The sequence below is a fragment of the Lonchura striata genome, chromosome 5 (genome assembly GCF_050655825.1).
Source record: "Lonchura striata isolate lonStrDom1 chromosome 5, ASM5065582v1, whole genome shotgun sequence".
NCBI lineage: Eukaryota > Metazoa > Chordata > Aves > Passeriformes > Estrildidae > Lonchura > Lonchura striata.
Genome location: NC_140707.1, coordinates 3,473,852 through 3,485,399, shown reverse-complemented (window position 1 = coordinate 3,485,399; position 11,548 = coordinate 3,473,852). Strand labels below are relative to the sequence as shown.

Sequence of the window (11,548 nt, the reverse complement as noted above, 5' to 3'; positions counted from 1 at the left end):
GCCAATGGCGGCGCTGCGCGGCCACGGCCGCCCTCAGCCCGCCGCCGGGGCCGCGCCGCGCCCCGCTCCCACCAATCAGCGCGCCGCAACCGCGACTGACGGCACCGGCGGCCAATGGCAGCGAGCTCGGGGCGGGCTCTGCGCACGGCCCCGCCTCGCCCCGCGCTCTCGGCGCCCCCGGGCTGCGTGAGGGGAAAGCCGGAGATGAGGAACAGCCCCGGCACGGGCCCGGGCCGAGCCGGGATTGAGCTGCCCACACAAACAAACTTCTCCGCGCCTCCCGCCACGGCTTTCCCGGCCCTGCGCCTCCCGTGCCTCCGCCTCTGCGGGAAGCCCAGGAGCCTCACTTCTCCTGCCCCTCGTTAGCGCATCAGTGCTTCGCTTTGATTTCCCCCGAAAAGGGAAACCTGCCCGAAGCCCTGTGGGTGAGTGGGGGAGGGGAGAGATTTCTGGCGGAAAACTCCAAAGACTCGGAGCAGGAGAAGAAGTCAGTGCAGAGCCTTAAATGCAGCTTTCCCCACGGCTCCCTGCTCCCAGCTGCACCTCCTCCCCCGGCAGGGCAGGAGACAGGGAATGGGGCCATGCTCAGCTCATCCCCCGGGGCTTCTCCCTCTGCTCAGGGACAGGAGTCGTTCCCTGCTGCACCCTGCGCTCTCTCCCGGCCGAGACTTCTCCAGGAACTTCTCGGAGCGGAGTCCATCCCCTGGGCACAGCCCCCTCCGAGTGCTGCAGCGTGGGTCACTGTGCCACGGGCTCAGTCCTGCCAGGACAGGCTGCTCCAGCGGGGCCCCTCTGCCCGCGGGCTCACAGCTCCTCTCGGGCATCGCCGAGCTCCAGCCCGGCTCCTCCAGGGGCTGCAGGGGATCTCTGCATCCCCATGGACCTGCAGGGGATCTCTGCATCCCCATGGACCTGCAGGGGATCTCTGCATCCCCATGGACCTGCAGGGGGATCTCTGCCTCCCCATGGACCTGCAGGGGATCTCTGCATCCCCACGGACCTGCAGGGGGATCTCTGCATCCCCATGGACCTGCAGGGGGATCTCTGCAGCCCCATTGTAATATATGTTATGGCACAATTCGTGATTTTGTAAAATATACATCAAGTCAGTTGTGCTTGTAGAAAAAGATTCTTAAAGTTTTAAATGACCAGTGGCTGCAGCCGGGGCTGGAGAAACCACTGTTGGCAGAGAAAGAAAGACCTAATTTACAAATGAAAAAAGGTAGCTGGGTGCAGAGATGGGCCCTTTCCGGGAACAATCCAGGAGACACCCAATGTTTAACCCCTGATCTGCCGGGGAGCCTGGAAACCAGGCACACGGGCACCCCGCCCTTGCAGCTGCTGAGGAGGCTGCTGGGCTGTGCTTCAGCAGAGGAGATGAAATGTGGCTTACCACTCTGCCCTTCTCTAAAAACGGAGAATGGGTCAGGAGGTTTGGGCTCTGAGCACACAGCAGCCTGGCCCAGGCACAGGCCGTGGTGGGACAGGGGCACAGGAGCCTTCTGTGACTGACCGTGGCTCTCTGGTTTCTCTCTGCAGGCTGCCAGCTCCTCACGCCATGGAAACGGCCCCACTCGGCTGCCAGTCTGGGAGGGCTGGAGGGCTGTGGGTACTCATTTGCTGTCAAAAATAAATTGTGTTTTTTTGTCATTGTCATTGTCATCATCAGAACATTTCTTTCATCCTTTTCCAAGTTTTTGGCCCCTCCAGGGTAATATTTTTGTGTCCTTCCTCAGACAGTTGATGGCATTTGGATGGGGGGGGGGTAAGCAATGTGAAAAGTTCAACAACAGCTCCAGTTGCCAACTGCAGCAGCCCCTTCAGGAGCCCTGAGCTACCAGCGAGGTCCACGTGTGCCTTGCAAAAGGGAGTGGTTTGCAGCGATGGGGTTGGTGCCCTGCTGCAAAAGCTGGGAGCAGATCAGAAGTGGCAAAATGCCATTTTGGCTCAACCCCCACCCAGGTTCTTTATCTTTTCCCTCTGCTCGGTGATAGGCAGACAGGGCTGGATCCAGCGAGGTTCAGGTTCTGGGTTCTTCCTGGCATCAAAGGGATCAACTAAACTCTTGTATGCAGTGACTGCAATAGGGCTACTGAAGGAAAAAAGGGAATGTCATGAGATGGGGAATCCTTCTTGTCTCCTCTGTCTCCCCAGGAGCCCCTTGGAAAGGGAAATACCCACTGGGTTTATCTGACTCCTTCCCAGCCAGCCCTTCCCTCGCTCCCGGGTCTCATTTGCTCCGCAGGATTCACCAGCTCGCTCAGCTCAGAGGAGCTCTCAGAGGAGAAAACGCTGCCTGGCGTGGGGCTGCCTGATCCCTGTCTCACCTTGATTCCATTTGCCCCCTCCCTGCCCCATCCAAGAGACCGAAGGATCCCCCACAGCCCCGCGGTCCTGCAGCAGATCCCGGCACGTTCCCTGCTCCGCTCCTTGGTGCCCTGGGAGGCTCCAGAGCCCTCCCTGTGTGCGGGACAGCGGCTGCAGCACCGCTGCGCCCGCGGGCGAGCAGCGCCCAGGAGCAGCTGCGCCAGCTCCGAGCCTGAAGGGAATCCTCAGCGCACACAAATGACAGCTGGCACTTCAGGGGCTGGCAGGAGAAGCTCAACCCATCTGCTCGCTGCCCTTCCCAGCCATGGCCACGCTGGTGCAATTGGAAGAGTCGCCCCTGCCCAGGAAGCTCTCAGGTCGAAGAGAGGAGCAAAAGCCACGGGTTTCTGAGGTGTTAGCTGCCACTGCCTCTGGTTTTCCTTCCAATTCCTAAGGGGTTTTGACTGGTTTTACCATTTCAACACTTTCTGTGTAGAATGCTTATTTTATGATTGGCTTTTCACAAATGTTACAATGAATATTATATGTGTAATGTTAGAAAGTTATGCTGTATTCATTCTCTTAAGTAGTGTGTTAAATAGAGTTTTAGGTAACAACATAATATTAAAATAGAAACTCTGCGATGTAGGATTTTTTTACTTGCTCAAGCAAGAGATGAGATAATCAATAAACTCTTCACACAGGGATGGCGGTGACTTGGGGCACATAAAGAGTTACAACCTCCTTATCAGAAAAGACAAACATTCTTCCATCTTGTCTCCATCTTTATGGAAGCACCAGGATTAAGGGAAAGAAGTTGACAAAATCCAGAAAAGTTCCTAATTTGCAAGTAATTTATGCATCATGTATGAGATACATGAATATGCAATAGGCTATTGCTTTTAAGGTTATTCCTTTGTTCACAAGGCATGCTTGTCCTGGCTTAAGTGTCTGAGAGCATCTGGACATCTATAATTTTTTGCTTTTTATTGTCTTGTAATTGTCCTAACTCTAAATTTGATTACTCTAATTGTGTTACTATTTTTATAACCATTTTATTATTATTAAACGTTTAAAATGTTAAAAACCAAGTGATTGGCGTTTTTCACAACGTTCCAGGCTCCCGGGGACCCCCTTATCGGTATGTCCGACCCCGCAGGCTGCAGAGGGTCCCCCAGCTCCGGTGCCGCCCTTCTCCGCTCCCCAGCCCCGCCCCGCCGGTACCGGGCGATCCCCGGTGGCTCCGGGCTGACGATGCAGCGCCTGCCCCGGGCAGCCCAACCCCACCGCGGGAGGGTCCCACGCATCCCCGGCCCAGCGCCGGGGCTCTGCCGGCAGCCAGCACCGGGACCCCAAAATTCTGCTGTCCCGGGGCCACCGAGCGGGCACCCGGCCCTTGGCCCTGTTATAGATACATATTATAATATTGGCTTTTTGCAAATATTCCATTGGATTTTATATGTGTGGTGTTACAATAACTTTGTTATATAGTTTTTATTTCTGTTGTTCATTGATTACGCTCAGACATAGTAGTGCCATAGCTGATAGAAGCATGCTTGTGTTAAAATGCCTGCTTGGATGGGATAACATCCAGTGAGCACAGGATGAGGACACCTGTACAGATCTGCCAACCATCAGCACTCACCGTCTGAAGGCAGTGTGGGCCGGGGCCAAAACTGAAGATGATGATAAAAAAGGACCAAAACCACAACCAAGGAATACACATGCCCTAAAAAGGTGCAACCGAGGAGGAGCCATGCTGAACAGTTCTTGGAATATGTAAACTAGCTTGGGAAAAAGTTTACTATGCATAAGGGACTATGAATATGCAACCGGCTGGTGTAAGGGAAAAGGTATTCAAGGGGTATCTCCGGAGATAACCGTGTGCTCTTGGCTCAGTGCCGAGATGCACCCGGCCCTAACAACCTTTGCTCTATGGCCCTTGTCTCCTCTTGTCCTGTATGAAACTTTTTAAATGTTCCCAGGGCAGTGAAGGTGTTTTTCCCAGCCCCGAGCAGAGAGCTCTGCCCGGCGGCTCCCGGGAAAGGCGGCGGCGCTCGGCAGCGGCCCCGGCCCGCCCGGCCCGCGGGAATTCCCCGCAGCGGGACAAAATCCTGCCCCGAAGGAGCGCTCGGAACGCCGCCTGCGGCTCCTCCGTGCCCCGCAGGTGCCGCAGCTGCCCCGCTGCGGCAGGCGCGGCTCTGGAGCAGGGAGGCTCTGCGGGACCCCCGGGCTGTGCCCCCTCCCGGGCCGTGCCCCGGGGCTGATGCTCGGCCCGGGCTCTCTCGCTGTCCCGGCTCCCGCAGGCTCCCGGCGGGAGCGGCACCGCCCGCCCGGCGCCGCAGGGCCGAGCCCTGCCCAGCAAAGGCTCCGTGTCCACGGCCGGGCCCTGCCGGGGCTGCGGCCGCTGCCCGGCCCGGCACAACCCGCAGCGCCCGGCGCGGCTCCCTCCAGCCGGGCACTGCGGCTCCAACGAGCCGGAATATTCAGCGCACGGAATCTCTGTCAGCGCTGCTCACATTGCAAAACCAGCTGCTGCTGAGGCAATCCCACCTCCCACTGAAGCCTCCCACCCAAAATGCTGCCTTCAGCTCGGACACACCGGTAAGAAACCCAAGAGCAAACTGGAAGCTGATTAGAGAATCTTGCACAATCACATCCAAGAACATTTTGTTACAAAATCACAAATATTAACAGAAGCTGAGAAAGTCAACAATGTTAGAAAACAAGCTTCCAACAATGGGACTCAAAGAGCTAAGAGCATGTGTTTGAATGGAATAAGCCCTCTCTGACATGTGAGCAATGCCATGGAATTTCTCAAACCAGGGAAATAGGGAGGCCTGGCAGCAGCAGCTTCACACACAGCAATGACAGAGAACAGGGCAGGGCAAGAGGCTGACAAAACTCTAACCGCTACTTGCAATGAAGTACCTTTGTTTCCAGTTCTAATCTAGCCACTATTAATATAGAGTCCAAAAGACTAAAACTACTAGTAATAATAATAACAACTGTACCATTAATAGCAAAAAATTGAGAGAATAGAAATAATAAGAATTAATAGTGGTAATAAAAACCCTACCATACTTATACCAGGTTTGCATGGCCAGGTTTTGGTAAGGCAGGGGATCTAGGAGCAGCTTCTGTGAGAGCAGCTGTTCCTCCATGTCCCACAGAGTCAATTCCAGCTGGCTCCAGGACAGACTGGCTGCTGGCCAAGGCTGGCCCAGTTAGAAATGGTGGTAACACCTTTGGAATAAGAGATTTAAGGAAATGGGTGATCCTGGAATTGTGGCTGTGAGCAGGGAGGAACATGGTGAGGACCTGTGAAGGGAACAGCTCTGCACACCCCCAGGGCAGGGCAGGGCAGGGCAGGAGGGGCAGGAGCTGCTCCAGCTGCTGGAGCTGATTGCCCTGAGATTCCCTGGTCAGTCCCTGGGGAGGCAGCTGGGCCCTGCAGCCCATGGAGGGCACGGAGGGCAGAGATGCACCTGCAGCGCCTGGAGGAGCCCGTGCTGGAGCAGGGGGATGCCTGAGCGGAGGCTGTGACCCCATGAGAAACCTGTGCTGGAGCAGGGACCTGGCAGGGACCTGCAAACCCCTGGAGAGGAGCCCACGCTGGAGCAGGGCCCTGCCAGGACTTGTGAGCCCATGGAGGAGCGAGCCACGCTGCAGCAGCTTGTGGAGAACTGCTGTCCGTGGGATGAACTCACCGTGGAGAAGTTCATGGAGAAGTGTCTCCAGGAGGGACCCCTGGCACAGCAGGGGAATGACTCCTCTCCCCAAGCAGCAGGAGAAACAACCGGGGATGAACTGACCAGAGCCCCCATTCCCTGTCTCCCTGCACCCACTGCGGGGGGAGGTAGAGATGGGAAGGAGGGAGGAAAGGGCAGAAGGTGTTTTTAAAGCTTTGTTTTACTTCTCACTATCCTGCCCTGATCCAGATAGCAAAAATTCCATTAATATCTCCAATTTTGAAAATAGTTTGCCCATGATGGCATTTGCTGAGTGATCTGTCGCAGTCCTTAGCTCAACCCATGAAGCCTTCATTCTGTTTTCTCCCTCCTGTCCATCTCTGGAGGGGAGTGAGAGAGCAGCTTTGGTGGGTGCCTGACATCCAGCCAGGGTGAACAGCCAACACTTCCTTTCCTTCATTCATTCTTTCTTTCCAGAGGTCACTGTGAAGGGGTTGAGTGGGGCTTTGACAGAGGGAGTGAAGGTGGTGGGGAGTGGTGGGGACAGAAGCCACAGGGACGAGGGACAGGCATCAGAGGGGCCTGGGCAGCTGGCAGGGGGCACGGCCTGTCCCCCTGGCCCAACAGCAGGGGACAGGGGGCACGGCCTGTCCCCCTGGCCCAGCAGCAGGGGACAGGGGGCACGGCCTGTCCCCCTGGCCCAGCAGCAGCCCCGTGCCCTGCCCAAGGCGCTCCCAGCAGGGGCTGGGCCCCAGAGGCAGGGGGAGACCCCAGTCCCAGGGCAGCGTTTCTGACCCGTCCCCTGTCCAGCCCAGCCTGCCCCATGTGTGCAGTGACCGCTGGCACGGGCTGCCCTGGACACTGTGACCTGCTGGGGACACTGAGAGCTGCCCCGCTGTGACACTGCCCTTGGGATTGCACAGGCACCAAACAAACCCCAGCCAGCACCGCCCCTTGTCATGTCCCAGGCACCAGAGAGCATCAGAGCCAGCCCCGCTCCTGGTGATGTCCCAGGCACCAGGGCACATCCCAGCCCCGCTCCCGGTGATGTCCCAGGCACCAGAGCACATCCCAGCCCCGCTCCCGGTGATGTCCCAGGCACCAGAGCACATCCCAGCCCCGCTCCTGGTGATGTCCCAGGCACCAGGGCACATCCCAGCCCCGCTCCTGGTGATAAACAGATTTCAGGGGCACAAAAACAGTTGCAGACTTCCCATACTTTAGGGATCCATTAAGCACAGGAAAACGGCAAAGATTCATTTGTCACGTATGCATGGGAAAGGCAGAAAGGTCAGAACAAGGAAGACTTATTTTGCTTCTTCATTTTGGAGACCCCTCCCCAAAATGGACCCCTGACTCATTTCAGGGAACAGAACTACACATGCTTAATTGCCTTTTTGCCAATTAGCCCATGAAGCGGAGCAGAGGAAGTGACAGGGATATGAATATGCATTCATATTTGTGTATTCAAGACTTCTGCAAATAAAAAAGCTTTGTAATACCTGTGATTTTTGCAGTGTGCATTAGGGAATTATCCCATGTACTGCCCGGCTGTCTCAATAAACATACACTTTCTAACTTTAAACCCTTAGAGAGTTTTTGTCCATCTCAGTTGGATATCAATATTAAATTGATACTCATATTTCAGTAAATCATTGTCTTAAAGATGTCCTAGTATGTGTATTAACATGTCTTTTCTTAATATTCTAGTAATTATTCTTGCATTGTTTCAAGATAAACTGGTATGATTCAAAGAATATCCACTGAGGTACACATAGAACATCGTTTATCATAAGCAAATTGCAGTTGCAAAGTTTTTTCACTGAAATTCTGCCACTTGTCATCATTTTAAAAGTCAGCTATTAAAGTCAACAACAAAATTTCTAACTTTGAACAAAGGGAAAAAAGTATATGGTTTGCACTAGAAAAAATAGAAATACAGAAAATGTCTCCTAACCAAGTTCCTTGCCCTGATCAAAACATCTCCCAATCAAGTTCTTCACCCTGAACCTGGCTGGTAAAGAAAAATATTATCAGTAAACGTGGATGAAATTTTGCATAAGTTAATAGTATTCAAAATCCATGTTCTAATCCTATTATTATTTCTTAGACAACGAAAAAAGGGGAAAGGGGTTGGATTGAGGGTACACCCTCCTCCCCTCTGAGTCTGTTCTCATGTTTTACAATAAATCCTACAACAGTACAATACAGCTGCCTAAAATATGGACACTGGAAACCACAGACAGCATTACAAATGATCACCTGCCTCATGGACAGTTCATATAAGGACTTGATTTGTTTACAAATTATTTCTCATGTTTACAAACAGTTTTTCTGTTTACAAATTGTTTTCTGGGAGTTCAGTTTTTCCCCAAGGGATCAAGTGCTTAAAGGTTGTTTTTTAAAATTGGGTTTTTCTCTAAGGGTTAAATGGGCTCAGGGTTAAATAGCTTTCTGCTTTTAGAGATAAGTTCAATTTGTAACCAAGAAGCATTATGCCTGTGGCCTGAGTTCTCCCCTAACAGTTCCTGGAGGGGAATGCTGCAGCTCCAGTGTAAATTAGATGCACGCTGTCCTCTGTCCCCATGTTGGCAAAGGGCCCTTGCAGATGGGTGACAGAGAACAATACACAGAATTTTATAAAGAAAAGAAGGGTGAGGTGTTACCATGATTGACAGGGGTCTTGACCAATCAAATATCTCCCAAAACTGCAGGCACCTCACGGGCCAGAACCTGAAGGGGCATGGAGCTCAAACCAATGAGAGCTTCCAGGCCTGGTCTTTCAAATGCCCTGTGTAAGGAGGGGCTTGGGAAATAAAATCTCTCTGTTGCCCCATGAACTCGGGAGGAGCAGTCTTTGTCTCCTGTGCCCTCGCTGCCCCACGAGACCAAAGAGATGTTCACCAGGGCCCTCCCTGTTTGTGGCCGTCCATTGCCCAGCTGAGCAGGCAGCCAGTTGTGTTTGCAGTGAGCTGCCACAGGAAGACACACAGCAGCTGGAGATTTGAATAGCAGGGCTTGGCCAATTCTTTTTCTTTCAGAGTGCAAGAAAGACACAAAAGCACAAGGAAACATGGCAGTGTTTTGGTGGAGTCTCTTTGTCCTGTGAAGTTCAGTAGCTGTTGGTGTTTCTGTGCTGCTGCTAATCCCTTCCATGAAAATATTATTCCAGGAAGGAGCAACAACATCTGACACGCGCCAAGTGTTGCCCCCAGTTGCTCCAGGTGCTGCTACCAACAGCCCCTGTAGGACGGAGCACAGCCCCCAGTGCACACCAGCTTTGGCTGCCCTCGGGCAGAGAAGCCCTTTTGGGGCACAGGTTTCTGGGGCAGGAGACGGGCACCGGTGCTGCCAGGGCTCGGGGGAACTCTGCTTGGGCAGGGACTGTGCCTCACCTGCTGCTGTCAGCGCTGCCCGGGCCCCAGGGCTCAGAGCAGCATTCCTGCCCTGGCCCACACGTTCCCGGTCTGTGTCCCACGGCCGTGCTTAGGATGGCCACCATGTGGGACGCGTCCCGAGGAGGCCGTGCCAGCTTCTGTGGAGGCCCCGTGCCCTTCCCGCCGCGGCTGCGTCGGCAGCTGTGGGGGCTCCGGCTGCTCTGAGCCCGCAGAGCAGGGCAGCGTTTGCTGATGGGCTGAGCCCTTCCTAAAGATCCTGTTGGGCTGTCTGACACACCTGGGGCAAGGCATTCCTTCCAACCTGGGCCACTCTGGGGGGCTGGGGGTGGCCCCAGGGCAGGTGGCAGTGCGTGCAAGGGCCCTTTGTGACACGGTGCAGCATGGTCACCGTGGAATGGAACGGGACAGGGGATCCAAGGGCCCTTGGTGACACGGTGCAGCATGGTCACCGTGGAATGGAACGGGACAGGGATTCCAAGGGCCCTTGGTGACACGGTGCAGCATGGTCACCGTGGAATGGAACGGGACAGGGATTCCAAGGGCCCTTGGTGACACGGTGCAGCATGGTCACCGTGGAATGGAACGGGACAGGGGATCCAAGGGCCCTTGGTGACACGGTGCAGCATGGTCACCATGGAATGGAACAGGACAGGGATTCCAAGGGCCCTTGGTGACACGCTCTGGCAGAGGTGTTGGCAGTTACAAGTTACAGTTACACTCCACAGTGCTCGGTGCACACGACGAGAGAGGACGCGAGAGAGCGGTGCTGTGAGGAGCCCTCGCACAGCTACTTGTTCCTTGCTGACCCAGAGCTTTCCCAAGGTATTACTCCTGCAGGTGAGCTCGTGGCCAGACCAGAGCACTTGGTGACCCCTGGCCTTCCCGAGGCATCTCTTCTGCAGCTGCCCTCGAGGGCAGACCGTGGTATTTGCTTTTCACTGCCCTTGACAGGAGTCTCCTGTCCTTGTGGCTGGAGCCCCCAGGACCAGAGTGCAGGACTTGCTGTCCTGTAGCCTTGCCAAGACTTCACTCTTGCAGGTGCCCTCAAGGCACGACTGCAGCACTTGCTGACTTGGACCTTTTCCTTTTCACCTTCTGCAAGCAGCCATGAATCCAGGCAGTGTCGTAGAGCTCAGACCTGCGAGCGTGCCCAAGCTGGCCTGGGGGAAGGAGGAGAAAGAAGGCCCTGGAGCTGCCCCAGCACAGCAGCCTGAAGAGCTGGAGCAGTTCCAGCCACGGCAGAAGGGTGAGTGGCAGAGCTGGGCCACAGGGCTGGTGCCTTCAGCCAGCTTGGCCCCATGCCATGCCATGCCATGCCATGCCATGCCATGCCATGCCATGCCATGCCATGCCATGCCATCCCATCCCATCCCATCCCATCCCATCCCATCCCCTGGGGCCATGCCCATGGACAGGATGGAATAGGGGTCGGGCAGACACCCCACAGCCGTGCTCCGTGCCCTGGGCCGTTGCGGGGCTGTCCCTGCCTGGGCAGCGCAGGGCTGGGCTGTGTTCTCCGGCCTCTCCCGCAGCCCCTCAGCTCGGGCTGCGCTCGCTCTTTCCCAGGTGCAGCCATGCAGCGCACACGAGAGCAGGAACGCACCCGGGGCCGCTTCCGCAGAACAGCGCAGGTACCTGCAGCCATCCCCACCTGGGCTGGGCCTGCTGGCACTGCTCAGCCCAGCACTGTGCTCGGAGCACTCCATGCAGCATCCCGGGCTTCTTGCCCTTCTGCTGCAGATGGTTTGCAAATTCATGAAGAGGATTCGGGAGGAAGAGAGCAGCGCCATGGGCACCATGCTCAGAGTCTACTCTCCCATCTTCAAAACCAAGACCAGCGCTGCCCTGCTGGATATGCTTGTGGAGGAGGGTCCTTCCAGCCCAAAGCAAGTAAGCAGCCTGTGGCCTGGCTATTCTTCTCCCAGCAATTGCTTGGCCTCCCAAGCCACACCTGCTGCTCCCTGGGAGCCTTTGAGGCCATGGCAGTGTGGAGGCAAGGGAAGCACTTCTCTGGGGCAGCTGGGCACATTCCTTCCTCCGGCAGCTTTCCAAGTCTCCCCTTCCTTCTTCAGGTGCCCGCCATGGTGAGGTACATCCACCAGTGGCTCGTGGCCAATGAGTTTCCTGAGTACAATCTGTACAGGCCCCTTC

The 11,548-nt window shown here is 55.3% G+C and overlaps 2 long non-coding RNA genes across 2 annotated transcripts in view; one reads left to right on the top strand and one right to left on the bottom strand.

The window, feature by feature from the left end:
* The window catches only part of LOC146767132 (uncharacterized), a 254,644-nt gene that overhangs the window by 117,986 nt on the left and 125,110 nt on the right, over positions 1-11,548 (bottom strand). The gene's annotated exons all lie outside the window — the stretch shown is intronic.
* Positions 181-1,650, top strand: LOC146767137 (uncharacterized). The gene is made up of 2 exons (XR_014955910.1): positions 181-425; positions 1,540-1,650. It is a non-coding gene; the product is annotated as an uncharacterized LOC146767137 (long non-coding RNA).